Here is a 22,297-nt window from a genome sequence, read left to right on the forward strand (position 1 = left end):
TAGGCCCTCTCCTTGTTGCAGACAACATTAGAACAAGCGTGATTAAACCAAGGCTTTCTTGCGTTAGTCAAAGGATATGAGAAAGGAATGTATGCTTCCATGCCCTAGAGAATAACCTCCGTAATGGGCAAGGCACACTCAGATGGCTCCTGGCCATGGAAGCAATAATCATTCCAGGGAAAATCAAAGAAGTACTGCCTGAGGGCATCCCAGTCCGCAGCTCCAAAATGACACAGACGACGTTTCCTTGGAGGGTCCACAGGAAGTACAGGAGTGATAGAACAGGTTAAGGTAATAAGGTTGTGATCGGAGGAGCCCAACAGAGAGAAAAGATTAACAGAATAAGCAGAAGAATTAGTTGTGAGGAAGAGGTCAAGTATGTTGGAGCTCTCTCCAAGGTGGTCAGGGATATGGGTAGGGTGCTGTACAAGCTGCTCTAGGGCATTAAGGATAGAAAAGATGTAGGCTTGTTCACCAGGTGGATCCATGAAAGGAGTGGAGAGCCAAAGGTGGTGGTGAACAATGAAATCTCCTAGAATGGAGATTTCAGAGAAAGGAGAAATGGATAGAATGTGTTCCATCATAGAAGTAAGAAGTCGAAGAATTTTTGATAGTCAGTAGAATTTGGGGATAAGTAAAGAACACAGATATATTTAGTCCGAGAATGACAAGAAAGCCGAAGCCAGAGTGTAGAGAATTCAGAAGAATCGAGTTCAGGAACACGAGAGCAAGATAAGTCGTTGCGTATATATACACAACAGCCACCTTTGGCTTTGAAATGAGTATAGAGAAAGTAGGAGGGTTTGCTGTCAGTTGCCTCAGACAGCTGAGTCTCCATTAGAAAAAGAAGGTGAGGTTTAGAGGAGGAGAGGTGGTGCTCAACAGGGCGAAAGTTAGAGGAAAGGCCGCGAATGTTACCGAAATGAAGAAGAACAGAGTCAGACAGTGGTTCCAGGCATCTCAAAAGTTTTCGAGTCTATTCTTAACCAAAAATTTTAAAGAATTCTTCCTATCATAACCTTCTTTCTGATTGTCAGTATGGATTCTATCAAGGACTCTCCACAGGCAGTCTTGTCATCTACCTTTCAGACTCCTGATCATCCTCCTTTCGGGATTTTGCCATTGCACTTGACATCTCAAAGGCTTTCGTTCGAGTCTGGAATAAATATTTTATTTTCAAACTGCCTTCTTTCGGTTTCTATCCTTCTATCTGTGCCTTCTTTTCTGGTCGTTCTATAGCTGCTGTTGTAGACGGCCACTGGTCTTCTTGATCCATCAATAATTGTGTTCCTCAGGGCTCTGCCCTATCACCAACTCTCTTCCCTTTATTCATCAATGACCTTCGAAGCTGTACATCTAACCCTATCCACTCATATCCTGATGATCCCACTCTTCACCTTTCCATTTGCTTCCCTCAGCATCCATCTCCGCAGTTACTTCAAAAAACAAGGGATAAGGCTATGGCACACCTAATGCCTGACTTAGTTCATATCTCTGACTGGGGTAAAAGCAATCTTGTTGTTTTTAATGCATCAAAGATTCAGTTCTTACACCTATCTACCCGACAAAGTCTTCCACAGGAGAACCCACTAATATTTAATAATATCCAGCTCAAGTCTGCATCATCTTTAAACATATCTGGGGTTTGATTCTGCGGGATTTTTTTTTTTTTTAAATAACAGAACGGAGGAAGGAAAAACAAATGGGGGAAAAAAAATAATCCATACACCAGATTACTGGTGTCCTCTGTTCATAAAATATCTGTAACAGTTAGACTTGAACACCTGTGGGTTGAAATTTGGAGGAAAACAACTCTGGGGAAGCGAGTTCCAGAGAGATGCAGTTCGGGGAATGAAAGAATTCTGATAGGCAGAAGTTCTGCAATTTGGGTGAGTGACATTCCAGTCATGAGCGCTACCAGATGCCAGTGAAGCACGAGGGAAGACATGGAGAGGTGGCACCATGGGCGCAACTTCGTCTGAGCATTTGCCAAAAAAATATCTGTAAAATAATGCCCTATCACCAACTCTCTTCCCTTTATTCATCAATGACCTTCGAAGCTGTACATCTAACCCTATCCACTCATATCCTGATGATCCCACTCTTCACCTTTCCATTTGCTTCCCTCAGCATCCATCTCCGCAGTTACTTCAAAAAACAAGGGATAAGGCTATGGCACACCTAATGCCTGACTTAGTTCATATCTCTGACTGGGGTAAAAGCAATCTTGTTGTTTTTAATGCATCAAAGATTCAGTTCTTACACCTATCTACCCGACAAAGTCTTCCACAGGAGTACCCACTAATATTTAATAATATCCAGCTCAAGTCTGCATCATCTTTAAACATATCTGGGGTTTCATTCTGCGGGATTTTTTTTTTTTTTTAAATAACAGAACGGAGGAAGGAAAAACAAATGGGGGGAAAAAAATAATCCATACACCAGATTACTGGTGTCCTCTGTTCATAAAATATCTGTAACAGTTAGACTTGAACACCTGTGGGTTGAAATTTGGAGGAAAACAACTCTGCGGAAGCGAGTTCCAGAGAGATGCAGTTCGGGGAATGAAAGAATTCTGATAGGCAGAAGTTCTGCAATATGGCTGAGTGACATTCCAGTCATGAGCGCTACCAGATGCCAGTGAAGCACGAGGGAAGACATGGAGAGGTGGCACCATGGACGCAACTTCGTCTGAGCATTTGCCAAAAAAATATCTGTAAAATAATGCAAGGGAGGCAATATTCCTTCTTACTTGCAGGGGAGGTAGTTTATATGTAATGGCAGGGTTGTTAATGATTCTAACAGCTTTACTCTGAATTTTGTCTAGTTGTCTTAATGCAACCTCTCCACAACCATTCCACAAGGGTGAGCAATATTCAAGCTGAGAGCGCACATGACTCTTATAAATTATAGCTAACTGATCATCGGCGAAGAAGTTACGGACTCTGTACAATAATCCAAGTTTTTTTTTAGGCGGTTTTAGCAAGTGATCTGACATGAGAGGTCGAGCTGAGGGCACTGTTTAGTGAGACACCAAGAATTTCAATACTTTTGGAGATGGGAATATTAGTAGCACTGAAGGTAATGTACGAATCTGGCAATATCTGTCTATTAGTAAACTGTATATATTTAGTTTTACTAGCATTAAAAGAGACAAGGTTGTTTTGTCCCCATTCACTGATTGTAACTAGATCTTGATTTATGGAGATGGCTGTACTGAGTTGGGAGGTAGAGATATTAGACTTTGTAAATGTATGTCTGAGTGTGAATGAACTATGTAGTGTTGAGTCATCTGCATATGAGTGAATGGAATTGTGAGTGACAGATAAGAGATCATTAATATGAACCAGAAATAGGGTTGGCGCCAGAACTGATCCCTGCGGCACGCTGGCGTTAATTGAGTGGAAATTCGAATATACATCATCTACTTTTACTCTTATTTTCCTGTCACTAAGATAAGAAGAAATCAAAGGAACAAAAGACGTTAGTCCATAGCAAGGGAGTTTGCACAGCAGGGAACGGTGCCATACTCTGTCGAAAGCTTTAGAGATATCAAGAGCTACTGCATGAGTTTCTCCAAAAAGATCAATTGATTGATGGATGGTATGAATTAAGAGATTGAGTATGTCAATGGTGGATCTTTCGTGGCGAAAACCGTATTGTCTATCACTAATTAAGTTGTTGGATTCAAGATGTTTAACAATATGCTTATTAATTAAAGTTTCAAATACCTTACCAAGAGAAGATGTGACAGCTATTGGTCTGTAATTGGAGGGGTCAGACGAACTTCCTTTCTTCGGAACTGGGTGGATATTGGCTTCTTTCCATGAATTTGGGAAAAAAGAAGTACGTATGCATAGTCTGAATAATTTGGCTAGGACAGAGGCAAGTTCAAGGGAACACTTTTTCAAAACAATTGGCTGAATTCCATCTGGGCCTGGAGCTTTGTTGGTAGGTAAATTGTCTAGGATGGATTTTACGAATCTTGTCTGTATTTTAAGTGGGGCAATTTCGGGAGAATCAAGTTCCGGTACTGAGACATTCTGGCTGGTATCATCTATGGTAGAGTTTCTTGCAAAGGTACTAGCAAAGATATCTGCTTTCCCACGTGGGTCATTTGTAATATTGCCATCTGAAGATTTTAGTGGGGGAATGGAAGATGACTTGTTAAAGTTATTATTGAAAGAATTAAGAGTTGACCAGAATATTCTATTGTCATTAGGGTTGTTAAGTAGTTTTGATGCTTGCTTTCGAAGAAAGTTTGATTTATTTAGATAGATTTAATACAGCTTTTGCATGATTTCTAGCAATTTTAAATTGGGAGAGTGATTCAGATGTTTTTGATTTTAAGTAAGAGTTATATGCTAATGACTTTTGGGCTGTTGCTCTGGCACAATTGCCATCAATCCATTTTGGAGAGTTTGATCTTTTAGTGAATTGTTGACTTGATATGAATAAATCCATACCAGCTAGTAATAAGTCGCAAATGTGGGACTGGGTAGAATTGGGATCACTAGAGAAGAAAGACTGCCATGGAACATCAGCAAGATAATTTCTAAATCCATCCTAGTCTGCCCTGTCAAAGTGCCATCGGGTCACCCTGACAGGTTCGGAATGGGGAGGTGTAGGAGGGTTAACTAATGAGGCTTTGATGAGATTGTGGTCAGAGGATCCAATTGGTGACAGTACCTCTAAGATCATATTACATCTGTTGTAAAATCTACTTCCAAGAGATTATGTGTGCTAAGCCGACTCCATAACTTCCTTCCTCCTGCATAGTTGTTGACTTTATACACGGGTTTTGTTCACCCCTGTATAGAGAACAATTCTTATATGTGGGAAGCCTCCCCACATACAGCTCTTCTCAACAAGGTGGAGTCAAAGGCTTTTCGTCTCATTAACTCTCCTTCTCTTGCTGGCTTCCTGTTGCATCTTTATCTCACTTCTATCGCTACTTTAATGTCACCTCTCCTTTGAACTGTCTGGTAGCACCCCTCCACCACTACAACAGGCGCGTAGCACCCATCTAGGAACAAACTTTCATTCCTTTTCTAAATCGCTAATGCAAGAGTTAAGCGTTACTCCCAATTCTTGTATTTATGCAACAGGTCAACTCTGGAACTGTCTCCCTTTATCTGTATTTTTTACTTCCTATGGTCTCAAGCCTTTCAGACGCTGTGTGTCCAGGCATCTCGAAAAGAATTTTGATCTCTGTTGTATTGTTTTTGGAAAGAACGGTTGGTAGACTCCGAGCTCTGAGTCCTTCTTCTTTGCATAGGAAAAAAAAATCTTTAACCCCTGTCACATTCCATGCTGCCATCCTCAGAATGTCTTGGTCTGGCCCTTGTATATCAACCGTTGATCCATCCCAGTCTGAGGATTTTCTTTTGATCTTATTTTTTTAGGTTGTTTTACTGACCCTCCACTAAAGTACATTGTTATTTTTACAATATGTATGAAACATGTGAGTTTGGCTATATAGTTACCACCCTAGGTGGCAAATGCTGTATTTTCCTGAATTACAGGAAACCATTTACCTTCACCTTAATGTAGTCACCTAGGGATAGCTATACTCTACAGTGAGTGAATGGCGAGTGCCCTCACCTACCTGAAGAATAACTGGATTTCTTCACTCCAGTCAGAAATAAGGATATGTCAAAAACCAGATAGGTCATAGCTTGCTCACATAACTGTTGAACTGACTCATCTAATGGATACTGTTAGAAGAGCTTAGGTAGTTAGTTGAGAATGGGATGTTTGCAGAGTTATTCACAGTTTTTTACATGTTTGTGAGCAAAATTAGAGAAGGGTAAAGTATGGCTGTTGAGAGTAAAGGACACTGACAGTGTGCAGGTTTAGGGAAGGGGGATAGACTAGAACTGTTATAAAGGTTTAATCATAATTGTGGTGTAACCACTCAATTTGTCTTATATTGGCCTCCTAATTTATCTTGAGATTGGCTGCTGAATCCTAAGTGGAATCTCTTACAGGCATTGTGACTGGCATAGCAGAACATAGATCCAGAGTCAACTACTACCGTAAGAGATTTACAGTGGCCAGAACTTATGGATGCTGTGCCTTGCCCTCACTATAAGAAACAACACTAGAACCTAAATAAAGCATCCTGAATGGCATGAATTGGAGCGACTTTTGTGTGTCCAGATCCTAGATTGTAAAGTGTCAAGTACCTGCCTTAGTCAGTAGGAATGTTTGGCTCCTATCCTTGTCAATGATTCTTGTATATATTTCTGATTGTGTCCTGCTCTGTAAATGCTGCTGCACATGTGGGCTACAAACCGACACCTGTTGCCTCGCCAAAAAATTTCCTTCCTCACGATCTAATTCTTCTCCCGTGCCGTTCCTTCCTTTTGACTTGGCGGAAAGACTCTCACACAATTTTGGTGTTTTCTTTGTCAGTCGCGCTTTAAATGTCCTGGTACTGCCTATATAATAAACTCTTTTACCGTAACTGTTTTGATCTGCTATTTGGACGTTAATATAAAAAGATAGTAGCGTAAAAACAGCACGGAATGATCACTTAATGTACGAGCACAAAAAAAAGAAAAATACTATTATACACAAATAATATGTAATATATCACTGCGACAGATTTCAGAATCAGTTCAGTACTATGCACACCTAAAACCTCAGAAATATTTATGTACTTGGTTTTATATCCAAAAAATATCATAGCAATAATTATCTAACCCAAATTTTTGGTAATGACAACTAAAAATAATTTCTTTTAATACTTCTTCAGTAATAATAAAATATTCTACTCGTGTCATATTCCAAGGCAGTGTTATGTTACTTTTTCCAAACAGTAACTAAGTCGTGAACGACAACATTAATAATTATGAAATGCCGATAGTGCGGGCCCTGAGCTGTTGACACAAAGAATCGCTCATTATGCCTCTGCCAAGCTTTTTCACACAATTTCTCCATACGACCTCCATGATAGGGTTCACTCTGGTTGAAATGAGACTAAAGATAAATTAATTCAACCCCATATGGCCTACCATTGAGTATGACCTTGCTGATCTAATTAGTTTATTGTCTCATGCTGTATCACTCAGAAGTTTGGTTGAAGTCAGTTGAGGGGTTCAGGAGAGATTGCACCCAAACCCATATGACCTTGACTTTTGACCCCTTGACCTTGTTGATCTAATCAGTTCATCGTCACTTCATACAGTGTCATTGACAAAAGTTTGGTAGAAATCCATTGAGGGGTTCAGGAAATATTGCTCCCACTCCCACAAGACCCTGACCTATCACCGTTTCAACTTGCTGACCTAATGATTCAAATGTTCCTCCATACTCTATCACTGGCCAACGTTTGGTTGAAATCCGCCAAGCGGTTCAGGAGATATCACACGCACAATATTGTTACAGACGCATGGATCCACGCATGCACGTTCGCATCTAAGCACGCACGGACAGACAGACCAATCACTTAATGCCTCCTTTCCCATAAGTGGGCAGAGGCATAAGGATAATAAAAAATACAGTAATAATAATAATTTTCATTCATTCATTCATTGCCAAACGCCATGTATCCCAGACGGGGTGGCCAAGGGCTTAGAGTTAATTGTTTTACAGGGAGAGGCACTAATCCTCCACCAACCCCACTTGACATGTAGGGATGCCAACAGCATCTGGTGTTCCCAGGCGGTCACCCATCCAAGTACTAACCAGACCCAATGTTGCTTAACTTCGCTGATCGGACGGGAAGCGGTGTACTCAACGTGGTATAGCCGTTATTATTATTATTATAATTATTATTATTATTATTATTATTATTTATTTTTATAATAATAATAATAAGAATAATAATCTATCTATCTATTGCCAGACGCCTAATCCCATAAGGGGTGCCCACAAACATATCGCCTTCATGTAGCCCTGTCCCCCGCCATTTCGCTGCCATGCTCCCAGCTCATACCTCCTTCTCTCATTTTCCTCTCCACTCCATCCCTCCATCTCATCCTTGGCCTCCCTCTCCCTCTCCCGCACTCCACCTCACTCACATACACTCTTCTCGCCAGTCTCTCATTCACCATCTCTCCAAATGGCTAAACCCCCTCAGTGTGTTTCCCCTAACACTTCCTATCACATCCACATCGACACCACAACACTCCTTCACATCCTCATTTGTCATTCTGTCTCTCCATGTGACTCCACAGGTTCCTCTCAAATAACTCATTTCCATTGCTCTCACTCTTGACTTCTGTCCCTTCAACAACGTCCAAGCTTCACTTCCATACATTAGAGTTGGTATCACAATACTGTCATGTAGTAACTTTTTCACTTCCATGCTCACTTTCGGGTTTCTTATCACTGCTTTCAAGAAATCAGCAACCTTTGTTCCTTGCTGTACTCTTTCAAGCACTTCATCCTCTAATCTTGCATCCATACTCATCACACTACCCGAGTACTTAAACGCACTCATATTTTCCATTATTATTATTAAAATGCAGCACAGTGCCCCCTGGAACACCCAGAGACCCCCACAAGGAATGCAGCATAGTGCCCCCGTGAACTTCTTGACAACCCCCATAAGGACCCCACGGAGGAGCAGCAGCAGCATGCTGGGATTTGGTGCGACAACAGCCTAAATCAGCCAGGGCCGTGCGCCCCTATGACCTGGAGCCCGCCCGCCGTCACCATAGCAGGAATACTGCACTACCTTCCTGGCGAGCCTTCGCCAACCAGCTAAGGGGTGAAGCTGCCTATCCACCTCGTGCCAGCACCCCAAAGGAGATGGCCATTAGCCGCTCGCCCCTCACTAAGGAAACGGAGGGTAATCAAGAGATGGCCGGTAGCCACACCCGCCTTTGTCAGGAGATGACCTGTGGTCGCTCTGAAGGTGTTCTTCTGGAGACGGCCAGTAGCAGCTCCAAACCCCTCCTGAAGGAGATGGCCTGTAGCCACTCCCACCTTTGTTAGACAGCCTGTAGTCGCTCTGAAGATGTTCCCCCTGAGATGGCCGGTGGCCGCTCACCCCTCCTGAAGGAGACAGCCAGTAGCCGCTCTGAGGGTAACAAGGGGTAGCCACTCCCGCCTTCATCAGATGGCCTATAGCCGCTCTGAAGGTGTTCCCCCTGAGTCGGCCTGTAGCCGCTCCACACCCTCCTGCAGGAGGCAGCCTGTAGCTGCTCTCGCCTTCGTCAGACGGCCTGTAGCTGCTCTGAAGGTGCCCCTGGGTTTTCTGGCAGTCGCCCACCCTCTCAGGCCACGGCAAGTAGCCGGGCCTTGGTGGCTTGTAGCCACGCCGCCAAGGCCAGTAGCCAGGCCCTACAGCAGGAAGCGGCCAATAGCCTTCCTGCCACCTAAACTTGACGCCTGTTCCCCGACTCCCGACACAGAGGGCATAGAGGAGTATCGGAGAGACCCTGTAGTCTCCCCTGGCCTCTGCTCCCTATGACTGGCTCTGGAGGAGACCCACTTGATGGACCCTGATGCAGACCGGTGCCGCAGCTCCTTGCTGTCGGCACTGCCCAACCCTGGGGACCAAAGTCCTCGGGAACCCCAGATCATCCCCAGAACGCCAGGGCGGGAACTCCCCACACCTTGACGGTAGAGGTCCTCATCCTCCATCAGGAGTCTGAACGACCAGTTCAGGCAATTGTTCGGCCCCAGCCCTGAGAGCACGGGACCCTTCGCCACCCACAGCCCCAGACGAGAGTGGATGCCCCTGCGCGTGATCCCGTGCCCCCTGAGCACGGAGTCTCCTGGTGGTGCTCAGCCCTGTCAGTAACAGAGCAGCGTCACCCCTCCGCTGTGCCACTGGCTCTAGATTCAACCATAGTCTGTAACTGTGCAATGATAGTGGTCGAGCAGTGACAAGGCAGAATAGTGAATTGACACCAAAGCAGTGGAGTAAGTGATGATAATTGATCAAAAGCAACATACAAGTAGAGAATAACAAAGTGAATACTCAACCATCAGATCCTACCTCATACTACCATAATCATAGTTAGACTCCAGTGTCTTACACCCCCCCCTTGTTAGAAATAACTCTAGCATCTCCACTCGCTTAGAGACCCTGGACTATACCAATTTAGAATATTCCGCCTCAAGTGTTATTTTCATTGTATCCTCAAACAGTATCCTGCGAGATACTATTAACCTCATCTAGTTTTAAAAGTTTATAACTGCCCAGTACATCATGTTTGTAACATCTGCTGGTTCCCCTGTCAGACTAAGTAATATATGTGTAAGGTTGTTGCCTGAAGTTTTCGTGTCCTGCCTCTCTCTTATTTATCTAAGCCCCGGTCTCGAAAGAGAGCCCCGCTATACGTTAGGCGTTTGAGGAACAGGAAGCCGAGCCTGAAACACCTAGCATTACTCTGGTGGACAGTGGTAGTTCTTGACCCAGGCATACGAGAGAGGTAGTCAGGAAATACCTGAAAAATGGCAACCAAACTGCACGTGCAATTGCCTAAGTTTGACCCAAAACAGTACGATGTTCACACATATCTGGCAATCATCAAACTTTTACTAGATATCGGTTTTGAAAATGACTAACAAAAAATTGCAGTTACACTCCCACTGTTGGGCAAAGAGGCAGCTAATATAGCACCAAAAATCGTCCCGGAGCTCACCTGGCAGAATTTCACGAGACTCGTGATCCAAACCATCACCCCATCACTAGGGAAAGTGGTGGCACTATCGCAACTGGATAGTTTGACTTTTGACGGGAATCTAGATGATACCCTAATTCGGGCAAGACGCCTGGTCACTGCTGCCTACCCGGAGGCAGATGATGGAACCCAGGAACAGCATACCTTTAAGACTCTCCTGAGCGTGCTCCCCAGTGTTGTAAAAGAACACTTTACGATCCATGACCCGACTGGAGACATGGATAGAGACATCCGACTAATACGGCGCCCCCCGTCCTCCCGCCCTGCACCCCAGCATATTAACATGGTAAAAAAGTTTCCCACCAAGATTCCGGCTCCCCCAGTCAAGCCACGTCCACCTATGCCCCGCACCAGCCCCACCCCAGTGCCTACCCCACCTAGGGCACACCCCACACTCCGGTGCCCAGCCCACAGGGAAAACCCCAACCTTATCCTAGTGAATCCCTGGGAATTCTCGGCGTACAGCTCCAGGTGCCCACTGTATGATATCCGGGACCAGTTGAAGGCTGTACGTAGGAAAGCTACAACTCCAGGCCAGCGCAAAGTCTCTTCTCTAGAGAACAAGACAACAGAGAATGAACCTGCACCTGTGGAGGAGACTGATCCTGGGGAACAGGAGCTGGAGCAAGAAGGAGGCCCCAGACAGCTGGATTTTTAGGCCTGCCCCTGCACCCTCCCATGGTGGCGGGGGCTATTTCCCCCAAATATTTCCCCCCAGTTTACCACAAGATGAAGCTGAATGGGGTGAAAGCCAGACTTCTGGTCAATATCAGAGCGGCCAGATCCTGCCTTTATGGCCATTACTTCTCCCGTCACAAATCAACCTTTGGCCCGCTCCAGCCCACAGCTGCTCACCTTATGGATGTGGGGGATGGCCCCCTGCCCATCCGTGGGGAGACACGGGCCCTAAGAGTCGACACCCACCAACCGGTGTCAACCCAGCACCAGTTTATAATTTTTGACTCTTCCTGCTGGAATTACGACGGGTACCTGGGGCTGGACCTGTTGCAGAAGCTAGGGGCCACCATAGATTGCCGCAACAGACAGCTCCAGCTCCGTGCTCTGCCCGACCCTCCCTCCCAGGCCGTCTGCACTTGCACATCACGGCCCCAGCAGGAAGACTCCCCCCCCTTCCTTCCTCTCCCCCCCTTCCCCTCTTATTCTCCCCACCAGCCCCCTCCCTCTTTTCCTGCCATCGATTCCGCTGCCGTCACCATGCCCCCCACCATGAAGTTTGAGTGCCCCTCAACCGGCCCTCCGGCCCCTCTGTCCTATTCTCCCCACTCCTGCCGCTGGGAACCCTCTCGGCCTGCCTTCTGCCTCAGACTTTCCTCCTCCTGCATCATACGGCAGTCCAAATTGCCAACCTCACTCCTTCACCCCTCATCCTCCCTAAAGGGCTCGTAATTGGAGAGATGGAGGAAGCCGAGCCCTGTGCCCCTTTCCCCTCCCACTCCCCCGCCCCCCTGCCCCCCATCCCTGACCATCTCTCTGCCCATCAGTCAGACACCCTCTGCCACCTCCTGGATTTCCAGGATCTGTTCGGAGCAGGTCCAGCGGACATCGGACGCACCACCTACCTGGCTCACGAAATTCATATGACAGGCCCACCAATTCAACAGCCATCCCGATGGAAGAACCCCAAACAGCGAGAAGAGGAAGACCGCCAGGTGCAGGAAATGATCGAAGATGGAGCCGTCTCCCCCTCCATCAGCCTTTGGTCCTCCTCTGTCGTCCTCGTAAAAAAGAAGGAAGGCACGATGCGGTTCTGCGTCGACTACCGCTGACTTAACTACGTATCTACCAAAGACTCCTACCACTCCAAAATATAGACGATTCCCTGGATTCCCTGTATGGAGCATCCTGGTTCTCTACCCTGGACCTCCAGTCGGGGTATTGGCAGGTTCCCGTGCGACAGGAAGATCGAGGCAAAACTGCTTTCTCGACCAGCAATGGGAAACATTATGAGTTTAATGTCCTGCCGTTCGGTTTCTGCAGTGCCCCCGCCACCTTCTCCAGGTTAATGGAGTCCGTCCTCAGCGGTCTCACGTGGGAAATCTGCCTCGCATACTTGGATGATGTCATTGTTTTCAGCCAAACCTGGGCCGACCACCTGCAGCACCTCTGCCGGATTTTTACCAGGGTCTGACAGGCAGGCTTCAAACTCCGGCCCACCAAGTGTGTTCCAGCTACCAGAACCGTCTCGTTCCTGTGGCACGTCATATCCCAGACAGGAATATCTCCCAACCCTGACAAACTTCACGCTATTGCGGATATACCCCCACTGCAGGACGTTCATGGCATCAGAGCATTCCTCGGCTTGACGTCCTATTACCACCGCTTCGTAATGGGGTTTGCCCACATCGCCAAACCACTCCACGACCTGACCCATAAGGGGAACCATTCCTCTGGATGGACGAGAGATGAGCTACCTTCCAGCAGCTTAAAGACAAGCTCATTTCCGCCCCCGTTGTGGCTTTTCCCGACTACGCCCTCCCATTCCGCCTCTATACCGACTCTCCCTCCTTGCCATAGGCGCTGTGTTGGCACAAGTCCAAGAGGGCCATGAGCACATCATCGCCTGTGCAAGCTGTACCCTGAATCAGGCTGAGAAAAACTATGCCACCACCAAGCAAGATTTGCTTGGGCATAATCTGGGTGCTTGAATACTTCCGGGCATATCTCTCTGGGACCCAAGACACCATCATTACGGACCACCAATCCCTCCAGTGGTTACGACAGTCCGACACCCACAAGGCCCAGCTCATCAGATGGCACGAAACCCTGGAGGAATTCAAATACGAGATTTCATACCACCCCAGCAAACTGCATACAAATGCAGACGCTCTCTCTCGGCTCCCCATCCACGCAGCCCAGCTGGAACCAGACCTTCTACAGTAGTGGCACTGCAAGAAGCTGCTCCCTTGGATTCCTCACCACATTTTCAAAAAACTGTATTGGCAGGGTGATCACCTCCTGACTCCCTCAGGTCATATTCTCCTAGCCCCTGACACCGCCCTCAACGCCCTACAACACCTTCACACCCACAACGGCATTCACCTGGGTACAAAAAAACTGCTGCAAGTTTTCAACGACACCTACTGGGTGCCCAACCCTTCTGCCTTCGCCAAAGAAATTATCCAAAACTGCCGCCCTTGTGCCCTTGGTAAAGACATCACACGCACAGCAGGACCATCGGGCCATATCATCGCCCACAAACCCTGGCAGCTGTTGGCAGTTGACTAGGTAGGGCCTCTACCTCCAAAATCAGGCTATAGATACATCATCACGTTCATAGATATGTATTCCAAGTTCGTCGTGGCCTGCCCAGCGAAGGAACACCACGATGTCACAGTAGCCGACGCACATTTTTCCCTACTTTGGCATTTCCCAAGCGATGCACTCAGATAACGCGCCTGAATTCACCGGTAAGATCTGGGAGGAACTAGACAATATTTTCGGGTACAACATCTCCCACTCCTCCCTCTGCTCGCCACAAGGAAATGCAGTGTGCGAGCGCAACCATCGTACCCTGATAAATCAGCTCTGCACACGAATAGAAGCCACTAAGGACGATGACTGGCCTGCCCATGTAAAAATTGTACAATGGGGCATCAACTCCTGCCCCCAAGAGGACGGAATTTCGCCATATGAGCAAGTGTTCGGAGAGACACCCCTCCTGCTGTCCCTTCGGCAGCATCTGCAACCTCCCACCTCTGCTCCCACGATGGACCCACTACACCACCTCAAGCGCCGTTTGACCCACCTCCAACACAACCTAGACCTCAGCCCCGACACAGCCTCCAACCCCTACAAACCGGGCGACACAGTCATGATTGCCCAGCTCCCCACCCCCCACAAACTCACACCCTGCTTCACAGGACCCCACACCATCACCAGCGTCCCTAACCCCTATCAGGTCACTGTTAACTACCACAGCGCCCCTCGCACCCTCCGAAACCAGCACCTGTGCCCTTTCCGTGCTCCTGCCCCCACCGCCCCAGCCCCATGCCCTGTCCCACCCTCTACCCTCGCGCCACCCCCCCCTACTACCTACGAATGCTACATCTCCTCCCCATCCCCCTCCCCTGCCACTTCTGCCTCCCCAGCCACCACGCAACATCGCACCTCACCTGACAACTCACCTACACCACCAACACCCCGCTGCTCCCCCACCCCTTCCCTACCCGCCACCCCCTCTCCCACCCAGCACCACGTGTCCCTCCCCCACCCCCACACCTCCACCCCGCCCTCACCCACTGCTGCCCCTACACCCTCCAGCCCACTGCACCCCCACACCCCCACTCCAAACTCCCCACGCCCTGCCTCAACCACCCCCCACCCAACCACACGCCTCATGCCCACACTAACTCTGCACACCCATGTCACCACCCACACCGACACTCAAAACAACCACCACCTCCTCTGGGCGCCTCTCCTGCCCACCCAGCCAATACACCCACTCCCCCACCCCACCCGCCTCCCTGCAAAATCACACTCCCACCCCTGCCCTAAACCATCTCACACTCATGATACATCAAGCCCAAATCCCAGCCACCCATACTCCCCAGAGACACTACACCGCATTACCATGGCATAAAACCCGACACCTACCATCCATCTCAAGTATTCAACACCACACCACACCACGGGCAACAACCACCACCATGAAGAGATGGCGAGCTGTATGGGCACCATCACTCGGATGCAACCAACGAGTCCAAGGACCACACCACCTCCTCCAACTCCTCCGCTCCTCCACCACCACATCCACCCTCTTCCTCACCTGTGATGCAGAACAGGATGAGAACACCGCCACCACAGCCTGGCTTGCCCTCCTGTGACATCTACAGCCAGTCTACGCCACCCACGATACGCAAGTTTACCACCTCCAGTCACAGGGACGTGACTTTTTCCTAGCAGACGGTGGTAAAATGCAGCATAGTGCCCCCTGGAACACCCAGACACCCCCACAAGGAATGCAGCATAGTGCCCCCGTGAACTCCCGGACACCCCCCACAAGGAGCCCATGGAAGAGCAGCAGCAGTGCGCCAGGACTCGGTGCGACAACGGCCAAAGTCAGCCCGGGCCGCATGCCCATATGACCCTGAGCCCAACCGCCGTCACCATAGGACGAATACTGCACTACCTTCCTGGTGAGCCTTCACCAACCAGCTTAGGGGTGGAGCTGCCTATCCAGCTCCTGCCAGCAACCCAAAGGAGATGACCAGTAGCTGCTCCCGCCTTCGTTAGCAGATGGCCGGTAGCCTCTCTGAAGGCTTCTTCCTCTTACGGTGAGTAGCCCCTCGCCCTTCACTAAGGAAACGGCTTGCAGCCGCCTGAGGGTAATCAGGAGATGGCCGGTAGCCAGTTCCACCTTCATCAGGAGACGACCTGTGGTCGCTCTGAAGGTGTTCTTCCAGAGACGACCAGTAGCCGTTCCAAACCTCTCCTGAAATGGCCTGTAGCCACTCCCACCATCATCAGATGGCCTTTAGCCGCTCCGAAGGTGTTCCCCCTGAGACGGCTTGTAGCCACTCACTCCTCTTGAAGGAGACGGCCGGTAGCCTCTCTGAGGGTAACGAAGAGACGGCCGGTAGCTGCTCCCGCCTTCGTCAGATGGCCTGTAGCCGCTCCGAAGGTGTTCCCTAAGAGACGGCCGGTAGCAGCTCACCCCTCATGAAGGAGATGGTCTGTAGCCGCTCTGAGGGTAACGAGGAGACGGCCGGTAACTGCTCCCACCTTCGTCAGACAGCCAGTAGCCGCTCCGAAGATGTTCTGCCTGAGTCGGCCTGTAGCCGCTCAACACCCCTCCTGCAGGAGGCGGCTTGTAGCCACTCCCGTCTTCGTCAGACGGCCTGAAGGTGCCCCTGGGTTTGCTGGCAGTCACCCACCCTCTCAGGCCACGGCCAGTAGCCGGGCCTTGGCGGCTTATAGCCACTCCCCCAGGAAGCCACGGCCAGTAGCCAGGCCCTACAGCAGGAAGATGCCGATAGCCGCCCCTCCGCTTAAACTTGACGCCTGTTCCCCAACCCCCAACACAGAGGGTGTAGAGCAGTATTGGAGAGGCCCTGTAGTCTCCCCCGGCCTCTGCTCCCTATGACTGGCTCTGGAGGAGACCCACCTGATGGACCCTGATGCAGACCGGTGCCACAGCCCCTTCCTGTCGGCGCTGCCCAATCCTGGGGACTACAGTCCTCGGGAACCCCAGACCATCCCCAGAATGCCCAGGCAGGAACTCCCCACACCTCGACGGCGGAGGTCCTCATCCTCTGTCAGGAGCCTGAATGACCGGTTCAAGCAATTGTTCAGCCCCAGCCCTGAGGGCCGCACTCCTGTCCTCAGCCCTGAGAGCACGGGACCCTTTGCCACCCACAGCTCAGGATGTGAGCGGATGCCCCTGCGCGTGATCCTGTGCCCCCTGAGCATGGAGTCTCATGGTGATGTTCAGCCCCATCACTAGCGGGGCGGCGTCGCTCCTCCGCTGCGCCCCTGGTGCCAGATTCAACCATAGTGACTGTAACTGTGCAATGATAGTGGTAGAGCAGTGACAAGGCTTAATAGTGAATTGACAGTGATAGTACCAAAGAATTGGAAAGAAGAATAGACACAGTGAACAAATACGGAACCATGCAGTAATAAGATAAACACCAATGCAGTGATGATAATTGATCAAAAGCAACATATGAGTAGAGAATAAAAAAGTGAATATGCTACAATCAGACCCTACCTCATACAACCATAATCATAGTTGGACCCCAGTGCCTTACACCCCCCCCCCCTTGTGAGAAATAACTCTAGCATCTCCACTCGCTTAGTGACCCTGGACTATACCATTTAGAATATTCCGCCTCAAGTGTTATTTTCACTGTATCCCCAAACAGTATCCTGCGAGATACTATTAACCCCATCTAGTTATAAGAGTTTATAATCGCCCAGTATATCGTGTTTGTAACATCTGCTGGTTCCCCTGTCTGACTAAGTAATATACGTTTAGGGTTGTTGCCTGGAGTTTTTGTGTCCTGCCTCTCTCTTATTTGTCTATGCTCCTGTTTCGAAAGAAAGCCCCGCTATACGTTAAGACTTTAAGGAACAGGATGCCGAGCCTAAAACACCTAGCATTACAAGTATTATTATTTATATTATTATTGTTATTATTATTAGTAGTAGTAGTAGTATCATTATTATTTTTATCATTATAATTATAATTATTATTCTTAGTAGTATTAGTTTTAGTTAAAACAACGATAAGTCACAGATTTTGACGACACTTGTTTTTATTAACAGAACGTCCAGATCTCCAGCACCCGTGCCACCTGCGTCTTCCAGTACTGTATGACGAGATGTTGAATGGCGTCACACGGAATGGCTACACCCTTACCATCATTCGCTGCCGCAACAGTCTTACCTTCCTCAGGGTCAGTGTCCCCCACCCTTAATGAACACATCACAGTTAATGTCCTCCACCACCAATTAACTGATAATACTGCCCTCAAACAGCCGTTTTGCGTACTGAATTCTCTCCTATCTTAAGAACCTTTCCTGAAACCAGAATCTTCTCACAGTGACAAACAACTGTTCCACAATATTTAATCTTATTGTATGGGTCAGTTTATGATAATCTCTTCAATAGGAATATGTATAATTTACATGGGATCCATGTATATAAAACTGTTCCTTTCTAAATTATTTGAATAAAAGATTTTCCCATGGGATTAGTGTGACACACCAAGGCACTTTATTCCTGGCCATTTAAAACATAAGGTGATGAAACATTTTTTTTATTATGGGTCCCTTCTATCTACGGTATATGCAGCCAGACCCCATATTCCTTAAAGGGGTGGCCATATGCAAATTGCCTCCATCTCGCCCTGTTCTCTGCTGTTTGCCTGCCTTCCCTCCAACTCACAACTCTCTTAAATACTCGTATCTCTTCCTTCCTTCCCATCCTTGATCTCCCTCTACACCTCACCCACATACATTCTTCTTATCAGTCTCTTACTTGCCATCCTATACATATAACTAAAACCCCACAGACTATTCCTTTAAGCATTCTCAGTGACATCCACGTCAGTATCAGAACGTTCCTTTACATCCTCATTTGTCTGTCTGCCTCTCCATGTTAAGTCCACATGGTGCTCTAAATGACCCATTTCCACAGCTCTCACTCGTGACTTGTGTTCTTCCAACAAGATTCAAGCTTCGTGCCCGTACTATTGTACGTTCATTCTCACTTCCCTATTTCTTTTCACTGCTTTCGGTGAACCAGCAACCTTTCTTCACTATTGTACCCCATCAAATACTTCATCACCTGTGCTTCCATCCTTACTCATCACCCTACCTAAGAGGTTGAATGCCATCATATTCTCTATTTCCTCACTATGCAGCCTCCTTTTGCATTCTTTGTACTCCCTTCAAAGACTATACCTTTACTCCAATTCACATTCAGTTTTAGATTCCGTTTTTTACATTCGCTTCGCAGCTCCCTAAAGATATAGTGACGTCGGCAAACAATATTACAGGAAGTTTTCAAACCCTACCCTCTCTCATTACGACAACTGCAACAACCACTGCCCTATCTTGTTATCTTTTTTTTTCTTCTTTTTGTTACTCCATCCACATATATATTTAAAAACAATGAAGTCAAAACTCATTTCTGTGTCAGTCCAACATTCATATCAAAGAACTAAAATCACTGTACACATGCAATACATCCCTAGCTCCCTCGTATTTACTCTTCACAACCCCCGGCAACTTCCCAAACCTTCCCGTTCGGAACCAGTTAGGGTGACCAGATGGCACTTTGATGGGGCAGACTGGGATGGGAGCCTTTCTACCCAGTCCCGCATTAATGACTTAATAAAACCTAATAGGCAGTTATTCGTACCAACTCAACAGTTTACTGAAAGATTGGACTCCCCAAAATGGTATGACAGAAATCGTACCACAGGAAAGATCCAGAAGACTTCAGCTTATAAACCTTACTTACAATGAAAAATAAGTAAATAAAAAATCTCCAAATGACCTTAACATAGCTAGAAAACACACAAAAGTAGTAATAAAACTCTCCAAATTAAAGATCCAAAGTAAACTTTCTTTACAACGAAGCATCCATATTATTAAATACTCCAAATGACAATAGAAAATTCTGGTGGTCAACTGTCAGTCCTTTCAAGAATAACTTTAACATGTCATTCCCCATTCATCCACTGAAATCATCAGACGGAAATACTGCAAATGGCCCTCGTGGAAAAGTTAACATTCTTTTGGATTCGTTTGCCAGAAATTCTACTTTGAGGAAGCCTGTCAGAAAGTTCTTGTACTAGAAGTCGGCTCTCCCGAAATTGCTGCATTTAAAGATACACACTAAATACGTAAACTCTATTCTAAACAGTTTACAAACCAATAAAGCTCCAGGTCCAGATGGAATACGTCGAATACTTTTGAAAAAGGTTTCCCCGGAACTTGTTCCTTTTCTAGCTAAACTACTCAGACTTTGCAGACGTACTTTTTCATTCCCTAATCCTTGTAAAGAAGCAAACATCCACCTAATTCCATGGAAAGGAAGATCCCCTTTTCACTCTGATTGCAGACCAATAGCTATCACATCTTCTTTTTGTAAAATATTTGAGTCTGTCATTAATAAGCGTATAGTTTAACAGCTTTAATCAAACAATTCATCACTCAACCAACATGAAGAAGTCCATGGAGAAACCTTTGATATTTCTGAAAGTTTTTTCATCGTCTCGCACTTTTCACTGTTATCCAGATTCCACTGTTACGGCCTGTAATCTTTTGTTCCACTGATTTTCTCATGTCACAGCATTAGAAAGATAAGAGTAAATGTAGATGATGAATATTCCAGTCTTAAGTTAATGTCGGCGACCTACAAGGAACAGTCCTGGCTCCAACCCCCTTCTTCATTCATTTTAATGATCTCTTGTCTGTCACCCATAACCCCATTCGCTCATATGCAGATGACTCAACGTTTTACAGTTCTTTCACACTTAAAGACGTATTCACAAAGTTTGATATGTGTAATTCCCAGTTCGGCAAAGTAAGCTCAATAAATCAAGACTTATTTAATGGGAACAAAATCTATCTATTTGTTTAATGACAGACGTCTTAATCCTGTAATGGGTGGCCACAAACAAATCGCCTCCATGTCGTCCTGTCCCCCGCTATTTTACTGTCCTTCCCCAACTTCACACACCCCTATCTCATATACCTCTCCACTCCATCCCTTCTTCTCATCCTCGGCCTCCCTCTCCCTCATCCCACCTCCACCTCACTCACATACTGTACACTCACCTATTTAGTCTCTCCCTCTTCATCCTCTCCACATGGCCAAACGACGTCAGCGTATTTCTCCCAACGCTTTCCGTCACATCTACAATACACACCACAATGCTGTTTTGATTCCTTATGTGTCAGTCATATAACTTCACATGCTCCTCTCAAATAACTCATTTCAACTTCTCTCATTCTTGACTTGTGTTCTTCAAACAATGTTCAAGCTTCTCTTCCATATGTTCAGGTTGGTATCACAGTACTATCATGCAGCGACTTTTTTACTTCCATGCTCTCTTCCGAAAGAACCTGCAACCTTTCTTCCCTACAGTACCCTTTCAAACACTTCATTCCCCAAACTTCCATCCTTACTCATCACACTACCCAAGTACTTAAATGCACTCACATTTTTCATTTCCTCATCCTCCAATCTCACTGTACATTCAGTGACTTCATTTCTCTTAAAGACCATAACTTTACTCTTCCCTACATTCACCTTTAGATTCCGATTCTTACACATTCTCCCAAACTCAATCACCAAAGATTGCAGTTCCCCTTCATCAACACCTAATAATACAATATCATCTGCAAACAACAGTGGAGGAAGTTTCCAAATGCTGCCCTCTCTCATTTGGGCCGCCCTTTCATCCACTGCCTTACCTTATAATTATCTCTTTTATAGATGGGTGACCACCTGGGAACACCAGATGCTGTTGGGATCCATACGTGTCAAGTGGGGTTGGTGGTGGATTAGTGCCCCTCCCTGTAAAACAATTAATTCTAAGCCCTTGGCCACCCCATTTGGGATACATGGCGTCTGGCAATGAATGAATGAATAACCCTGTTCATATGCAAATTGAATAACCATGGAGAAAACACACATTCCTGTTTCTATCCAAAATTCAAACAAAGTTCACTTAGGTCACCATCCACACGCACTGCAGCCAAAATTCACTTAGTTCACCATCCATACCCATTGCAGCCTTAGCACCCTCATACATACTCCCCACGGTATTAAACAGTTTCCCATTTACTCCATATATTCTTAATAATTTCCACATTCCCTGTCAATCCACTCTTTCATATGCTTTCTCCAAACTCCAAAAGGCCGGACACATCTTCTTTCTCATCCCTTGAAAGTTTTCCACTAAATACCCATGGATGAATACCTGATCTCCACAACCTCTTCCCCTCCTAAAATCTCCCTGTTCTTCTTCAACCAATTCTTCTGTTATTTCTCTAACTCTGTCAAAAAGTATCCTACCATATACTTTTCCTATTTCATCAAGAAGACAGATGTCTGTATGATTACAATTTTTTTTTTTTTTTTTTGCATTTTCCTTTGTGCAGGGGAATAACTATAT

At 46.7% G+C, this 22,297-nt stretch overlaps 1 non-coding gene across 1 annotated transcript; it reads right to left on the bottom strand.

Moving 5' to 3' along the window:
• Nucleotides 1–7,643: 7,643 nt before the first annotated feature.
• LOC145390821 (5S ribosomal RNA) lies at nt 7,644–7,762 on the bottom strand. The gene has a single exon (XR_013895734.1). It is a non-coding gene; the product is annotated as a 5S ribosomal RNA (ribosomal RNA).
• Between the last annotated feature and the right edge of the window lie 14,535 nt (nt 7,763–22,297).

This window comes from Coenobita brevimanus, chromosome 15 (genome assembly GCF_032717465.1).
Source record: "Coenobita brevimanus isolate Jiangsu-jjx chromosome 15, ASM3271746v2, whole genome shotgun sequence".
Classification (NCBI taxonomy): Eukaryota; Metazoa; Arthropoda; class Malacostraca; order Decapoda; family Coenobitidae; genus Coenobita; species Coenobita brevimanus.